Source organism: Ochotona curzoniae, unplaced genomic scaffold, assembly GCF_017591425.1.
Source record: "Ochotona curzoniae isolate NIBS_2020 unplaced genomic scaffold, NIBS_Ocur_1.0 contig_4514, whole genome shotgun sequence".
NCBI lineage: Eukaryota > Metazoa > Chordata > Mammalia > Lagomorpha > Ochotonidae > Ochotona > Ochotona curzoniae.
In genome coordinates this window covers 4472572-4491468 of record NW_024466312.1, presented here as the reverse complement: position 1 = coordinate 4491468, position 18897 = coordinate 4472572, and positions in this window count along the sequence as shown.

Genomic DNA, 18897 nt, shown 5'->3' with positions numbered 1-18897 from the left:
GCCACGGCTGTGCTAGGTCGGAACCAGGAGTCTCAACCCTAAGTTTGGTCTCCCTTGTAGATGGCAGGGATCCAAGTATTTGAACTTTGACTGCTTCTATCTGAGGAAGCTGGATTGGAAGTGGAGCTGGGACCCAAATTTGGCCCTCTGATATGGAATGGGAATGACTACACAGAGTCTTATCCCCTGCTCCAAATTCCCAGGTTGGGGATTGTTGTTAGATGAAGGTGATACTCCACGGAAGGGCAAAGGATGAAAAGGAGCTGGTTCCTTAAGAAACTGATACAGGGGCATACTAGGCATAGGGACAGTGCTAGAAAACAATGTGAGAAGATGAAAGTGGGAAAGCAAATGTGTTCTAAGTGTCATCCTTAAACTGCACAGCTTCCAGATCCTATCAAGTGTAGGATTAGGTGATGGCTGTGGGGCATAGACTGTCCATCTCGTATTAGAAGCAGGTTAGTGGGACCTATGTGTTTTGGAGGAAATTCTATCCCTAAGAATTTTACCCCAGGAATTCTATCCCTGTTGGGAAGTTGAAGGAATATTCTTTCCTTAGAATGTGCTGCCCTCTATCCTTAGTAAATTAAATTATCCATCCTTCACCATCTTCCATGTATGATCGCGGGATTATTATTCTTTCTTTTAGACTCCCCCTTTTTCTTGGAGGGGGATGTACTCTGAAGACACGTCCCATAGTAACTTGAATGGATCTCTTTGGTGACAAGATTAAAATGACAAATTATGAACACAATTTCACATCATCCATTTTCAACATTGCCCCTTTTCACCTCCAAGGACAAGCAAGGGAAGAGACAGCCACAGCTGGCTGTTGGTCTCCGGTGAGTTAGTAAACATCTGTTAGAGACAGGCCAAAGATATGCCTCCCTACCAATGTTTTCTTCAAGCTGCCTCACTAAGGAATTGTTCTCTTTATCTCTGAAAATATTTTCCAGGAGTTTTTCCTCCCTGTTGGCTCCCTTAAGCTTTCATTAGCTCTTCCAATCCTGTCCTCTAGTGCATGATTTACAGCTTGGATATTTCTTTCAGGTCAGTCTGGGGAAAGTCTAGAAAACATTCTATCTTTGCCTCAGCAGGAAGGACCTGATCTTTGGTTTCGGGTCATTACTTCACCTTCTCATGCAAGAATAGGGAGACCTCAGCTCCCTGTCCCCGTTCCCTGGCATAGGGGGTGGGTTACTGTTTATTCTTTTCTCAGGAACCAGCCCAGAATGGTACAGATACCTCACAATGAGTGCAGATCCTGGAGTGGTGCCACCTCAAGAGAGAGGATGACAAATTTTATTCCATGTGATCTGTTTCTCCTTCAGTGTAGAATGATGTGGTTCTCTTCTGGTGCCACATTCCCAGGAAAAAAGGGCGTCTGAAGATTGTTTGCCACGTTGTGTTTGTTTCCTTAGTTTCCTCAGTTAGGGAATTTTTTCTAAATAGATCAGTGAAGGGACAATTATCCTCTACCCAAATGCATGTTTGGTCTTAGGCTGATTGGGAAGGAAGGCAATGCTCCCACCTTCTCTTTCCATTTGCTTCTTTGTGGAGTTAACCAATGGGTGCCTCACTTTCACTGAACCACATTTAATAGTGGTTGAGGTAGCCATTCACGATTCACACATGGCCTTGTGTTTTTTGTTTGTTTTTAGCTTTCTGGCCATTTATCTCTTGGAGTAACTGCAGGTTCACAGTGTTGGGTTTTCTCCCGAGTAAGCTCCACACAGTCCCCTGTGAGCAAGGACTTGCTGGATGGAGAGTATGGAGAAGGAATCCAACTTTCTCTGTTGTACACTATGTCAAGGTATAAGACAGTCCTGTAGTTTCTTGCAGCCTCCTTGTAGTTAGTGAGGCAGGTGACTCACAGAGAAGCTGGTCCAAAAGGTGAATCTGAAGAATAGCCTTGAATGGGAGAAACAGGAAGCTCCTATAAGGTTAAGGTCTAAGCTTTATTCTCCAAAGTTTCTTAGCAGCGGTACTTTTGAAAATACTGCACTTACTTTTCATCTATAAATTGGCAAGTCCTATGATACCCATTTGCATCTTGTATCTGTATATATAACACAGGAACTCAAAGGAAGAAATTAGCCCTTTTCCAGCCTCTATCTGAAATCACTATGCTAAATGTGGCCTTTTAAAAATGATTGTTTCTCATCAGTCCAAAGATGTGTGTATGTGTGTGTGTGTGTGTGTGTGTGTGTGTGTGTGTGTGTGTTACTATCCTGGGGTTCCATTCTGTAAAATTCAGGAGATGCATCAGATCCTAGCATTGAAAGATTGGAGACTCAGAGCAGCCACCAGCCTTGTCTAAAATCCAGACACTGTCTGGCCATTCCTCTCCACACCTTCACACCTTCTCTATGGTATAGAATTAGTACTGCATTTTGACATTTATATCTTTGGTTTTAAAGAATGGCAACACCATACAAAAAAGGGAGAATTGCCTCAATTTCTGCTTCCCTGTTAACTACCCTGTTGACTGTACTTGGAACTCTAAACCCCAAGAGGTACATAGTGGTCCCAGGCAGGAAATATGTCCTTTAGATGTTGTAGGGATAGATTATACTGCTGGCTACATCATCTTCCAGTGTTGATGAACCAATGCCTTTTCTCATCAATGTTTAGCCCACCAACGTGAATTCTGCATTTGGGATGGTTGATTCCCATTACTTGGAGAAAGCCTTGGATTTGTTTTATTTCTTGTCACACTCTGTGACAAAGAACTAATTTCGTGTCTTATGATCAAACAGCTAACCTTGATACTCAGAGTTCTTATGTGGCTTGGGACATTGCCAAGGCAGTTATGGAGTCTGGATGTTTTTATTTTATACCTGCCTTATTGCTCAACTGAACTCTACCATTTTAAAATGTCATGGGGTAGGCTGGTGTCATTTGTTTTCGTAAATTAACATTGATTGCAATTTATGGCCAGATTGGCCCTGAACAATTAGAGCTGTGTGTATGTGAGAGAAAGAGAGAGAAAGAGAGTGAGAGAAGAGAGAGAGAGAGAGACATCTGGGAGTTTTAAAGAAAAGCAGTGGACATTGGTCAGGTGAACTTGTATACTTAGTGTTTCGTTCTGAAGAGAGAGCAAAAACACGAGTAAAACCCTTTTTAAACAGCAGGGCACAAAGGACCTCTTATTAGAATTAGTTTTTGAAATGATATTAGTGTGAAAACAATGGTATTACCCACTTTCTTGTAGCCCTTGACCCTTTGTACCCTAAGTAACTAAGTAAGATTGACAAAAAATAAATAAATAAAAATGAAAAAACAAACAAAAATTAAAAAGAGAAAAGATTAGTTTTTGCCACTGCCTCTTATTGTTTTACCAATGAGAACAAATATAAATATACTAAATTTCTCTCACTGGGAAATTGTTTTGGGCAGTCATTTCACTCTGCTTAGAACTAGAGGTTCCAAGTCTGAGTTCCTTAGATAGCATCCAAGGCAATTGAAGTGATGCCTGTCATGCAAATGGATCCCCAAAAAGGAGGGTTTGGGCCAGCTCATGAATCTCTTCTTTCCCGGCTTTTTTGTGGGTCAGTGAGAAGAACTGGGGCACTAAGAGGCATAGAGAAAGTAAAAAAGAAATGTAAAACGTATGAGAGAATGTCATAATTCTGTGAATCAATAATGGTTGATGGGAAGCTGAAATCAAAGGTGGATTTGGCATGTCACACAGATTCCTGATGAATATGAAGTGTGTGTAACAGGTCCAACCCCAAGATCCATTCTGTTCATGACGTCCTTTTGATTTGTGAAATTATCTTAGGATGGGAGCATTATTTTACCTTCTTACTCAACTAGTTGGCATTTTAATTCTTGTTAGTAGGCATACAGCGATCTAATAATCTTTACCTAACCAATGCTTTTGCTGTATTTTTTTAGGACTCTTAGAATTTGGAAAAATATATTTTCATTTATTTAAAACATCATTAATTAGATAATAGAGGAACTATGACTTGTCCCAAGCCTCATAACTGGAGTGGGATTGGAACTCAGTTTCCTAGGAATGTCACTTGTCAAGGAGGCTCCCAAAATGATTTTTGATCACATGTTAGATTCAAAATATTTTGCCGAAAGCCAGAAATATTACAGGATAGGTATAATTATGTCCTTAGGATGCTCATATATTGCAGAGAAGATCAATATATAATTCCCTTTTAAAGATTCATTTATTTAAAAGACAGAATTACAGTGAGAGAGAGAGAGAGAGAAAAAAAGAAAGAAAGACAGACAGACAGGAAGGGAGGGAGGAGGGAGAGAGGAAGAAAGAAAGTCTTCCATCTGGGTCTCTTAAATGAACGGCAGAGGACATAGACTATCTTCTGCTTTTTCTGTTTCAACATGAGAGAGTTGAATCATTAGTGGATCATTCAGGACTTGAGCTGGCATTTATATCACATGCCTGCACTGCAGGCAGCAGCTTAGCCCATTGCACAACACTGGTTCAAAACAACAGTTAATACTAATAAGTGTGCAATATATGATGATAGAGGTGAGGGATATGTACCAGAACAGATATCAGTGACCTTCCTGGAAAAAAAAATGGCATTTAGTCTGAGAAGAATAAATTCATTTGAGTTAGATCAAGTGGGAGTTAAGAAAGAATGTTCCAGGCAGAGGCAATTATAAACTCTTGGGATTAAGATGGTATTTCAAATACTATATATATGGATTGGGGGGGAATGTAAGGAAAAGGAAGAGAGGTACTCAAGATAAACAGTGGGCAACTAGCAGATTATTTCCCACTCTGTTTACATATAAGCAGAACTTTGAGATATCTGCTTTCTCTTGTACAATTGTAGTTTCTGCATATCAAATTGACAAGTTTTGGATAATTTAATACAATATTAAATCTGCTAGTCTACCATGCAGTTCATCAAGCTCTGAATGCCAACTTAGTTGTGTCTGCTTTATATGAACAGATCCTGGAACAGCTATTCCCATTCCCAGGGGGCCAGTTGGGTCCAGGCCAGGGAACCCCAGCAACCTGGAAACATCTGTTGGACCAAGGAGTTGTCTGGACAGTCACAGGACGGATGTCCGAGGGAAGAACTGCCTCACAGAAGTGCACCAGCCTGGATAATGACTGAGGGAGTCAATCTTAGTGTTTGAAGTTTAGAGAGACAGAAAAGGAGGCCGAGACATTAGAGCTTCAGGAAGACTAGAAGGCACAAAAAAGAAACTGTGAGGAGAATGGGGGAAAGTAGAGAAACCAGGGTGGACAGGGAAGCTGTTGTGTGGCAGTGGTGGTAAAAGCAGAATCAGGACGAAGCACAATTGTGGAGATGGGAGAGCGGGAAGCAATGGCTGCAAAGTCAGAAAGCTATAGAATGCCAGTTGGGTGGTGGCACTGTGGGGATTTATGTACTGTTGCTGGGAGTGTTGCCAGGACCAGGCTTCTTGGCAAGCAATCAGATGCAATTTAGTTGAATTAAGAAAAGTCCCTTCGTATATTTCCCAAGACTATCCACTCAGATCCAGAAGGGGACGTGTCTGAGGATGTTCATTATAGTGTTGTTGTGGTGACAGGCAGTTGGCGGCACTCTGGAAATCCATCATGCAGATTAGAGAGGCAACATATGGTGAGTATACATCAATGGAGAACAAGTAGCAGTGGGGATGATCAGCCTGGATGGACATCTAACAGCGTGAATGAATCTGCAATGTTGGGTAAAAAAAAAAAAAAGGAAGAAACAATAAGAAATATATAATGAAACGCACTTTTATCAATACATGCATTACAAAAATACATGCTTTCTAATAACACATATAGCCCAAAAGGGATAAATTAAGCACAAAGGAGAGTGATTGCCTCAGAGGAAAAGGAAGAAAAGCACAGGGTGAAAGAATGGGGATAAAAGGAAAGAAGTAAACAAGCAAGATAGATGGTGGGTCACGGTCTGAAGAGTGTAATTCACTCAACTTTCGCAGCCAACAAAAGGAAGGAAAGGGGAGTAAGATTCCTACTCTGCTGACAAGCAGATGAATGATTTTGCTGTTCAACAAATTATGGGTGCAATAGATTAAAAGGTGAAGACTGATTTTCCAGGTCTGTGAGGCCTAGCCGCATATCAATGGATTTCCTGGATTTCTTTTCAGGCCACATATCTTTGTACTAATGAGCCTCCATCATCTGAGGTCATCTGAATGGTCTTCCAGTTTCTAAGACCTAAAGACCTTCAGCAGGAAAAAAAAAAAAAAACGTCATCTAATGGCATATAGAAAGAGAATCAAGCTACTTTCACCCAAGGCCTTTATATGTAGAATATCAGCTAGTTCTAACAGCAAATGTATATGGAGTACAATTATTGTCCTTATTCTATCAAAAGGAAATGGGAACACAGAGAAGCTATGCCACATACCACAAGCCACACAGCCAATAGGTAGCAAACAGATTCAAACCCAACAGTTTGATTCTAGAGCTTGTGCTTTTAGTCAGTCACAATGTCACATTCAAATGTCCTTGAGTAAATTCCATGGAGCACATGGCTAGTTTTGCTCTGTGTGAGGTTTGACATATTTCTCAAAATCATTAGGCTTTTAATTCAATAACTCAGGTAAAGTTAGTTAGTTAACATTTAGTCTCTATGCTATGACCTTTGGTTCAGTTCCAAAATCCTGGTCTTTCTATTGCATTAAATGAGATTTCACACCCAAAACACCAGATTAGTATTCAATAGTTCTTTCTCTCCCAGGCGAGGAGGTCTGAGTCATCACATTTAGCCTCAGTTTCCTAGTGGAAACACTGAAACAAATAACTCTGGGATCTGTTGTTGTAGGGATCAAGAGATGCTGTACAGTAAAGAATGGGAAACACTGCACAGCCTGTGTTGGGATCATGGGTAGACACCATTTGAGGTGATATTTCCAGGCCTTACCATTCCACACTGAGCTTTTTGTTTCATTGCAGAATAGGCCATAGAGGTTTGGCATCTGTATGAGCTTCCAGCTGGAAGACAGGTTGGCATTACCGCCATGGCCATGGTCCTGCTGTGCCCAGTTATAAATGTACATGGGGATGAATTTGGACACAATGCTGACTGTTTTCTCACCCTGCATGTGGTAACTTGGCCCTTCTGGGTCTCTTTCCGGTTTTCTTGACAATTGGAGCATCTTGGAACCTTTCTTCTTTCTGCACTTACTTATTCAGTCCATGCCATGTTTCTGTCGAGGATTAAGTTCACCCCTTTTGTTTCTGCATCAGGCCATCCTCTGGCTCCCTCAACACACCATGACCATGATCGGAGTTCTCCTTTCTTAGAAATATTATGTGTCTTTCTTATGAATTACCCCTACCCCCCGGTAACTTTTGCTGCGGTTATGTGTCTATTTGTCTTGGTCCCTGTTTAAGGTATGACTTTTTCTTGTGCCGTGATTGCAATGTTAGTTTTATTTTTAGAAAGTAAGTCCTTTATGTTTTAACTTTGTGCCTTCCCCACCCTAGTGTCTAACATACAACAGACACATGCAAGATGCCTAAAGAACCACATGGTCTGGGTGTGTGCTCCAACTTGAACTGGTAGGAGCACAGGGATTGTCCAAGTGTTCACCTATATTCCAGGGTACACAGACTGAATGACATATGGACATTCAATTAGTTGTACATCCTCCTGTTGTAAAGAAAACTCCAGAGATCATTGGCAGGATCTGTTACCAGACTTTCGGCTCATTGTTGCTTTCTCTAGAATGATCTTCAATATAGCACTCTTTTATGCTGTTCTTATGCATAGCAGTTTCAGTTGTTTTTATCCATTACTTATTAACTCATTTAGTAAACATTTCTAAACAGGTCCTCATTCCCATGCATTTGAGTGAGGGTCTGAAATTAAGAAAGCCAAAGCAAACCTTTTGTTCTTAATGAGTGATATTTTGGCAGGAAACATGGTGCAGGTAAATTTAAAATAGAATAGCAAAAATAAATGTTGATATAAAAATAGGATCCAATGGGAACAGAATAATTTAATTTAATATAAATCCACACTTTAATGCTTGCTAGGTCACAGGTTCTTTCTCATTAAGTCTCAATGTTTACCTTATTCTGCTTTTAAGGAATTACATGAGATAATGCATGAAAATAAATGTTAAATATAGCCATTGTTTTCTGATTCCTTTTTTTAATCTGTAAAATATGGATGATAATTGTACTCACTTTATAATGAGAGTTACATTATTTAATGCAAGTACCTGACAGCTCTTGACAACTGCTAGCTATGATTTGTATAAACTTAAAAAAAGAGAAGAGAACAAAAGAAGGAAAAAAATTGTGTAGAGTTGTGATAAGCGAAGTCCAATGCCCACCTTCTTCAGAATGCATAAGGTGGATTGGTTAAATAAATAAAGGTATGAAGAGAGACACATACAGGCAGGAATAAGCTCAGCAAAACCCCAACTATTGGATATATATGACAAATAAGTTGGTATTCACTACATCACTCTTCCACCTCTTCTATATGTTTGAAATTTGTCATCATGACAAGTTATGAGTGAAAAGCATTGACTGCACATTAGAATGTGCAGTAAAAAGTATTGACCTTTAAACTAGAATTTCAGCAGGGGAAAGGCAAGGAGAGTTTGAAGACCTGAAGCAATCTGTCTGCGGCTGCCCTTCTCTGTCTTGTTGGATAAGAGCAATTGTTAAATCTCAGAAATGCATAGGGAACACACTCTAAGGGAAGTGAGATGAAATCAATGGCATTGGGAGCAGCGATGGTGGAGACCAGAGGTGCAGAAACCTTGGGATCAAATCCCAGATATATATTTTGTAACCTTGGAGAAACTGTTTTTAATCCTTGCACTTTGTCTTCCTTATTTGCACAGTAGGTACACATTTTTCTGCCTTATAAGATTCTTTTCGGTATTAAATGAGTTACTGCCACCACCATCCTTGTTGTGAGTATCTTAGGAAAGCACACCTCCCAGCACTGTTGTTTTCTCCATGGCTCTACCCAGCCCCAAGCTGAATGGGAGGATGTGGAATAAGGGAGAGGACGCGGGAGGAAAGGTCAACACAGATGAAGTTACAGGAAAGGATGAGTGGGAGTCTGGGGACTCAGGTATGAGTTTGAGAAACACAGAAGCCAGGGTGATTGTCAAGCACATGGCTTCTAATATTATATTTAAAATACTGGTGGAATTGAAATCATTATCCTGCTGTATTGCAAGCTCTTCATCAACCTGGGCAGAATGTGTGACTGGTAGGAAGCCAGCATCATCCCTGACCCCTGCCTCTGTGTGACTCAGCACAGATCAGACACTTTAATAGTCTCTAATTCTGAGTTTCAACTTGCCCCTGAGTGAAAACCTCCCTCCCCCTCTTCACTTTCGCCCACCTTCACAAGCTCCCTCTTCCCTCCCCCTTCCAAATCATCAGCCAGTAAATTTTGAGTTGAACCTGGAGCCAGAATTTTATTTATTCTTGGCAAAGGATCAGCTTCTTCCAAGGAAAAAAAAGATGTTTAAAGGAAGGATGGTAGTGGTGTAGGTGGAGAGAATTAAAAAAAAAAGAATGAAAGAATACCAAGAGTTAAGCATAAAGGACTCATGGGAACAATCCCACAACATTAAGTAAGTTGGTTCAGAGTGCTGGTTGATACATTAAATGTGAACACATCTGAAATGGAGTTTGCAGTGATCTGAACATACAGCTGACATGACCATGCAAGCACAGATGATCCCTGGGTTTGGAGAGGTCGTGAGGATACTAGGACACTTGAACTTTCAGAACTGGTGAGAGGGCATGGAGCTCACCACAGTGTCTGTGCTTATTCTTGTTGTATTGTCACTGGGCATAAGGCATCCTTTTCACTAGCAGATGACAGAAGACCTGCTGCTGTAAGTCTGCCCTGGTGGATCTGCCAGTCCTCTGAAGAGCAAGGAGCATTTCTTACAAGACAAAACATTCCAAGTGGCAGAAAAAGACATACAAATAGTTCACTTCCAATTTATAACAGAAGAATGAAAATCGAATCATTAGTCTGGGAAAAAAATTAAATCTGATAATAGCTATCACCTTGGGAAATTATTTGTTGAGTTTGGTAATACTCCCTACTGGAAATAGTAGGGAAACATGTTGATATAAGGATAGGAAATGGTATGGAAACATGTTTATTCTTTTGCATTGCAGGTAGTAATGTGATGTCATTACCTTTCAAGAAGGTAATTTCTGCATCCTTACCTAATCACTTCGCTTTATCTCCGCATGCTAGCCTCCCATTGGCAATCACTTATAGCAAATATATCTTTTAAAAAGACTTTTTATGTATTTCAAATTCAGGGTTAGAGAGAGATATCTTCCATCTGTTGTTGATTTCCCAAATGGCTGCTGGGTCAGGCTGAACCCAAGAGCCTAGACTGCATCTCAGTCTTCCACACAGATGACTAGGGTCCCACTGAGTGGGCCATTTTCTGTTATTTTCCCAGGCATATTAGCAAGGAACTGAATCAGGAGCGAAGCATCTGAAACTTGACCTGGTGCTCACCTGGGATGCTGGCATCATAGGCAGTAGTTTAAGCCTGCCATCATGCCAACCACTAATGGATGTTTTTGCATGCATTTTGTAAATGATAAGATACTGCTTTATGTGGGTGTATTTCTAATTTGCAAAACTGGCATTGTAGTAGGCATCTTTTCCACAAAATACTGTATTTGCATTATTATTATGACCATGTTTAACTAGTTTCCCAGAATCCCATGGTATGCATCCACTATGGTTTGCACATCTATAACCCAGTGATGGACTTCTGTTTACCACAAACTTCTCAGCTGTGCTCCAAACAAAATGAAATAGAGTAGTCAAAATTCTTTCGAAAATCTTTAATGTCTGCATCTGTTCAGAGTAGTATTACTAGATCACAATAAGTGAATACATTTAACTGGATCAAATAAAGTATCATTTTAACAATATTAAAATTATGCATACTGACTGACTTGACACTACAAGCAATGTGTGCCATAGATTATTTATATTTGTCAAGACAGACATAACAATATTAGTGGTAACAGTAGTTTTTCAGCAAAACTGTGAGACTTGCTGGACAGTTTTGTGAGTATATGTCCTGGTGTCCCTAAGATGGCTTATTCTAGAGAGAGAGAGACAGTTTCTCAGAAGCAAATTCGTGTGTCCAGTCACATCACCAAGTGCTGTGTACCTTGCACAGGCTCATAACTTGTTCTTGCTTCAATTTTGTCAATTTTGTCATCATGGAGATCATGCCATAATTTGTGTGAGTCAGTATCCTAGCAGGAAACAAGCTTCACACTTAAACTGACTCATTTAAATGGAGTTTAAGAAAAATGACTCTTGGTAAAGGAGTTCATGAAGGACCATGCATTTTCACAGGTTCAGGCCTGAATTTAGTGAGGGGAAAGGGTCATTTCTGAAAGATAGAAAGAGAGTTGCATGAGAACATCCTCTGAAGTATCAGTCATTGTCATCAATATTTTATTAATATTAGTCTTGTTTACATATTAAAAGCACTGAGATAGATATATACTGCACTGGCATTGGGTCACAAAGATAGACACCAACAAAGAAGGAAGATGAAAACCTCTTAGTGTAAGGAATGCAAATTTTTGTCTAGGAAGCAGAGTCCAACGGTGGGTCAGCAGGGACTTTGTACTTCATTTTCTACTCTCTGTTGTAGTGTTCATACTTTCTAAGCAATGTGCATGCATGATTTTAACTTTAATCGCTGGAAGTATCAGTAAGTGCTAGTTGAGTGGTTAGGTGTGTGGGACATGGTTTCCTACTTTCTTACTCTCTGACATGGTTTAACAAAGCACCTGTTGAGAATCAAAGTATATTCTTAGGAGCTCCACCAGCAGCCAGGTGGGAAGAAGAGTTCACCGGGAACTCAGGAGGTGAGGCCACCCATAGAACTGTGGGTCTAGCCACAATTAGCATAAACAGTATATTTGAGAATGCAAGAGGCTATAGTGTGCTCTCTCTTTATAGTTAAAATATCACCTTTGTCTAACACACTTCCTCCCTTTCCTGGTTCTAACCTGAAATAAATGACCTCCACTAGTTTTAAGTGGTTATAAAATACCTTCCTCACAGTGCATTTTTGCTAAAGGGAAGATCTGTGTCAGCACATACATAGAAACAAATTACCTATACAGATATATCCATGTAGATATGTAGAGAGGAAATGAGATAATGAATATAAATGTGTTATTGGTTTCCTATGATTTTATGGATGTGTATATGTGGATTTATTGGTCTGTGCAAGTACCTATATATATATATTTCAACATGGACCAAATTATAGAGTATGAGATTGGGTTCTTAACTCACATTGCCTAGATTGAAATTCTGATCCCCATATCTATGCTGAAAATTGTGGCTATATTGTGTGACCCAAACCTTGACTTTCCCACTTCCAGAATGGCAATTGTTATCTATCTCCTAAATGCTTTGGAGGATTGAATGAAATGGACGTGAATTTCTAGAGAGACACAATTTACACTTTACCACCCATACCATCACACCCACCCTACTGGGTCATGTCCCAATTGGCAGAATGGGTAATTGGTAGTGAGTCATGAAAATGACCATGTACTCCTTTAGATTCATACATCATATTTGGTTCCACTTCTCATTAGATATTCAAGCTAATGTTTGTTCCTTATATGGCTATTGTATTAGTGAGCAGCATGTATGTGTGATAAATGAGAGGAGACAAACACAGAGACACACTTACCCAAAGACAGAGAGGGTAAAGAGATGTTTTGGTACTTTTTCCTTCTGTCAGAGCTTCTCAGTATAGAAGTCAAACATTTACTTGTGGTTTGTGTGTGTGTCCAGTTTATATATAAATAATCAGCCTTGAGCTCTTGTCTCAGGGTTTCTTGGAGAACCATCTTGACATATGAACAGGAACACTGTCGCTTCCCAGAGTGTAGCAGTAGCCGCATATCCACACGGTAGGGAAATGTCTTGGTATAGATCCAGTCTAATCTCAGTAATTACCCCATCAGGCATTTATGTTGGACTGGGTCCCAACGCCCTACCATGATAGCTGTCATCTCCTTTCTGGACTCAAATGACCCACTTAAGAGTTGAGTTCATCCTGGAACCCCAGGGAGAGTGTGAGCAAATGTCTGATTTGAGCTGTCGAAGCCCAAATCCTGGGGACACAGAATTAGCTTGTGCTGAGGATGGAGACAGTGCTTGACCAATGCCTACCCATTCAACCTGTCACCAGACCCATATTCCTAGTGTGCTTCTTACTTTCTTTTGTGGCTAACTGCCAAATTTAATCCATGATCTTATTTACTCTGTGCATGGTCAAATATTTAGAGTAACTGAAAAAAGTAAATAGCTCAAATCTATATTCCCTAAAATGGTTCCTCTAGCTCCATGTTATGCAGCTGCATATAGCATCTGTGAGGAGGAAGACACAAACCATTTAAGGAAGCAAGAATCCATGCTGGGAGGCCGAGAGCATTATTCCCATCCTCAGTGAGTCAGTAGCTGAAGACCAATACTTTAAGTCCTGTCACTTAATGTCTAATGTCTAGTGAAGAGCCCATTTCTGCAGACTAAGCCCTACTCTTTCAAGCTGTTAGCTGGGCATTCCAATTGCAGTCATGAATAACCCCCAATGTCTACTTCTCTGATCTTTCAACCATGAAAATGCTGGGCCCTCCTCACATGATTGGAAGGCAAGCCTGATTAGGAATTCAGGTACGCAACAATATGAGTTTTAACATACCACCTTTTAAGCAAGAAAGCAAATAGGAGATAGCTAAATTGAGGACAATGAATGGTCAATGCAACATCAGCTTCTCTCTTCTCTGAGAATCCTTAAAATTATGAACTTTACCACCTAGTAGTTTCAGAGAGTTAGCAGATAAAATAGGTCAAATATATTGAGCATACTGAGCGTATATTTTTCCATAAGATTCCTCATACCATACGCTAGATATTATGCTGTGTGCTTCTACATTTTCTCATTAAATCCTTACAAAGCTTTTTGAGGTAGGGAGCTAGAAACCATTTTTAAGAGTGATGGGAATAAAGTGAATGAAAGTAAAAGTGTTTAAAAATTATGAAGTGTTACAAAGATATAAGAATTTTATGAATTCTATTTTATCAAATGACCCTTGAAATTCTTTTATGCACAAAATGAAATAATAGATATCTGAAAGATATGTGACTGTGTCCTACCATGTATTGAAAAACATCATCCAAAGAAGCGACATCCATTTTGTTAAAGGAGGATGGAAATGCATGCAATTTGCTTAGGGAGCCGCAAAAATACAAATCTCCTCTCAATAGTCATAAAGGTACACAGGTCAAAAAATGTTGGAAGCCTATTAAGATATACATGGCTTCAACCTCAAACCATGAAGGAGAAGAAGCCAAGTTCTTCAATGCTTTTTATGTGTTGGTTATTGGAAAGTAGAATTTCCAAGATTTGACATCTGCAGGCCTCTGTTTTCACATCAGTAGAATGGGAACAGTATTTTTCATGTTTGTAACAGCATATTAAATGAGATGATGTATTCATAAACACCTATCACAGTGCTGGCATACAGGAAGTTATAAAATAATAATTAAAAACCCACTGTTTTGGTTAATGAAGACCTAGTTCTGGTAGGGCTTACTCAGGGTGACATTCTATAAAATCGGTGTCAACAAGAAAGTGAGTCTAGAGGCAGACAAGCTGGTAAAGTATAAATCCTTTGGGCAAAACCCTTGTTTATTCTTACTCAATGCCACCCACCTCATAATTGAATCACTTACTCCTTGTTGGCAGTTGATTTTTCTGGAGAGTGGAGACAAAGAAAGGCATTTGTGTGCAGGCACTGCAGAGTATATCTTTAAAAACATTTTATCAACACAATTTAATCTCAAAGAGACAGAACTAAAGCTGGTGGGCTTTGAATCAGCTATCATGGTGAACACCCCAGATAAAATAGTTTGAGGATTGATACATTAACAAGTATTCTTGGCTCTAAAAGATACAGCTCTGTATTCTGATTCTATTATCACTTTTATCAATCAGTCATTGGTGTGTACTCTGTTCTCTGTTGGTATTGGACAAAACAATCTTTAGTTTTGATGGCTTTAAGATGACTGCAGTGATAATTAACTTTCTCTATATTTTGAAATTGGGGGTGTAAGGGCAGAGGGTGAAAGGGAACAGATGGAATCACATGGTTGCTGTTGAGTCATAAGTTCTTTCCCAACTGGCTGAGTTCTCAAAAGAGATCATCTCTAGAACTAAATCTTCTGGAGGCAGAGCTCAGGAAGAAAGCATTCCTGGTCCTTCCCCATTAGCTGAATTATCTGCACTTGGACTGTGTGGCGGGGAGGTGGGATAGAAGCAGTGAGATAAAGGAATTAACAGAAAGGCAGAGCTTGATAGATTTGGAAATTGCTGGCACTTGTGTTCTTCTTATTGGCTATGGTTTATAATATCTAAAACTTCTGGAAATCTCCTGAAGCTTAGTTAATCTATCGAATTGAATGGTGGAGGAGTTGGTGGCAATTTTTCCCTACAATGGCACTGTATGCAGAGCTGCAGTTTCCCGGTCCAAATGCTGTCTCAGCAATCTAATCCTGGATGAGAGAAAGGGAAAAATTGATATAATGTGAAGGGGTAGCATCAGAAGAATCATCTATTACCAAGGGCTGCTTGTCTTCCTGACTACATGCTCAATGTCAACAATCATTTCTCTTGGACAGTCTTGGATCACAGTGAGCCAGGGCAGGAGAGTCCACGTGGTCTTTGAGAGCCCAGAATTGACCCTTCCAGAGTGGTGAAACTGCAAGTCAGTGTTGCCTTCACAGGCACACCAAGGCATCACTATGGCCAATTCCATTATAGCATTTGTTTATTCTGTGTTCTGAAATGCTTATTCTTCTGTGTGTCTGTTGTAAGATTAGTTTTAGGCAGTGTGTTGTCCCCCAAATAATGTTGTCAGTAGCAAGGACCCTTCAGGCTTATTCTCTGTAACTTGTAATTGTTCTATTGGTCAGCATTGTGCTGTGCCTATTCATTAGTGGTTTTTGCTCTCAAAATATTACTTTTTGGGGGAGGAGGTATGAACGACCAACTCTAACTTCAGGACCTTGGAAAAGCTTTTACTCTTTGTTACAAATATGAACTGTAATTTTCTCCCAGAAATCTCAACCTTTAGAAATTCTTTTCTTAAGCTTAAGGCTTTGTTTCCTGGCAACAAGCTGGAAAAAAGCTCTGTAATAAAGGAAGCGCGTTAATGCTTATCTTTTGGTTACACTTTCATGGGGATGAGTCTCAACTTTTATAGAAAATGAATTTTGCCAGGGGAGAGATGAAGACGGCTTGAATTAAGTTGGCAGAGTGTACTACAGGGAGGAATGGGAAAGCTAGGAAGTGAGGTTCGCTCTAAGATGGCAGGGGCACAGAAAATAGCTGCAGTGGTGCCAAAAAGAAGGTTTGGATTATTTCTTTTTCATAATTTCTAGGAAAATCTATCCCTATGGTGAGTTGCTGGAAACACCAAGTTGCAATGTCTTCTGTTTAGTTAATCCATCATTAAGGGTCAAAGCTGTAACTGTTAAGATACTATAAAATGAATGCATGTCAAAGGTTTTATGTTGCTCAATGATTTATGAGGGAATCAGCAAGATGTTACAGCTGGCTTAGAGGAAATTTCATGAACATTTGTACTAATACAAATGTATGTGTATGTCCTGTTCTAATTTCTTTATATGAAGTTTATAAAATTTCGAAAAGCATGGAATCAAAGGGTGGAATTTTGGTTACCCAAGTACTGGGAGAAGCAGAAACAAGGAGGTAGTAGCTAACGAATATAAAGTTTCAGTTAACAATATCAGATCAGATATGAGTAGCCTGGGTTTGCCTCCCTAGGGGTGAATTTGAAGTATGGGCAACTTAAGAGTTATTAGCAACTTAGGTAAACCCTGAGTCAATCTCAATGGCCAAGGCAGTACAAAAACATTGATCTAGTAGCTTCTTTGTAAAAACTATGGTGCCCAATGTGAGTCCTATATAGAGACAGATAAGAGACATGCTGTGGTCCATGAGCTTACTTATAGCAAGAGATATCACGTTGTACCTTAGTATAGGGCCTTATAGCAATTTATTTGCTTCTACTAATAAGTAAGTATGAATATGTAAGTTTCTGTAGTACAAGATGGTATTAATAGTCAACAATGTTGTATTGAACACTCAGATATTTGTTAGATGTCTTGTTAAATAATATAGGTACATTTTTTTAAATTGCCAATGCTTCCACAAAGTTTTGCTGGAAATCGATTTCAGTTCATTCCAACTCATTCTGATGTTATCCTTAGTAACCTCTATTTGTCTTTTTTACTTTCCTTCCCACAATTTAGTGAAATATTTAAGTGTAACTGCTGCATTTGCCTCTAATACATAAATTGAAGGTTGTGCCTGGTGTATTATTGTTTTTTAAAGATTTTAGAGATGCGGGAGGAAAGAGAGAGAAAGCAAGAGAGCCAGCTATAATTCTTCCACTGATTGATTCATTTCTCCAATAGTAACAATGGCTAAGGCCAGGCAATGTGAAAGCCAGGATCCAGAAGTTTCTTTTGTGTGTCCTACATGAACTGAAACATGTACACCATCTTCTTTTTTTTTTTTAAGATTTATTTTTATTATTTTTTTATTGGAAAGGCAGATATACAGAGAGGAGAGACAGAGAGGAAGATCTTCCGTCCGATGACTCACTCCCCAAGTGAGCACAATGGCCGATGCTATGCCAATCCAAAGCCAGGAGCCTCTTCTGGGTCTCCCACGCGGGTGCAGGGTCCCAAAGCTTTGGGCTGTCCTCAACTGCTTTCCCGGGCCACAGGCAGGGAGCTGGAAGGGAAGCGGGGCTGCCAGGATTAGAACCGGCGCCCATATGGGATCCCGGGCGTGCAAGGTGAGGACCTTAACCACTAGGCCACTGCACCGGGCCCTATACACCATCTTCTAAAGGTTTTCCCAGGTCATTGACAGAGAGATGGATTAGAAGTGGAGCAGCCAGGACATGAACTGACACCAATTTGGGATGCTGCTACACCACAATATACTGTGGTGTGTTCCTTTATATTTGGGATTTAGTATACATGGTATATTCCATGGACAGTTGTTGAATTGCTACTAGATTTTTGTATTATTATGAGAGTGTAGGTAGCTGCTTGTTATGTATGCATTGTAACAATGCACTTGGACAGAAAGTCAAAAATAGAAATTTATTTTGTCCTTGAAGCTCTTAAAAATATACGTAAATATGAGAAATGTATAAAATATGTGTAATAACAGCAAACACGTTTGTGTTTGGTATGCGTGATAGGGAGGGCTGTTGGAATACTAGTAATGCTTTATTCTCAACTTGGATGCTGGTTGAGTGTGATCAAATGGTCAAAAACTCATTTTGTCTGTATACTTGTCTGCATTTCATGGTTGGTGTACACAGCATTGCAATACATGCTAAATTCAACTGAAATGATAAATTAGAAACAAAGAGATGGCCAGAAATCAATTAACATGCCAACATTTCCGACTTGCATGATGTACCTTTTAGTGTTATCTTTATTGACCGTGTGGTTTGATACTATCATCACTGTTGAAATGTTTAGTTTTCAAAAGCAATAATAAAAATGGAATCCCCTTGTAGTTAATTGTAGGGGATTGCTACGCAGAGGGTTTGTGGTCTTGATTGCAGCCACCATGCCCATTTCTGTGGAAAGGAATGATGATAGGTCAGCACATTAAGTACTTTCTTCCTCTGCGTTCAGGTTCTTTAGGGTCTAAGGAGACCCACTTCAGAGTTTCCTGGTCCTCCAAACTGAGATGATATTAGCTTGATTTCTCTAAAAGTCTGTAAGTAAACAAAGAAAGCAAAACAAAGGAGAA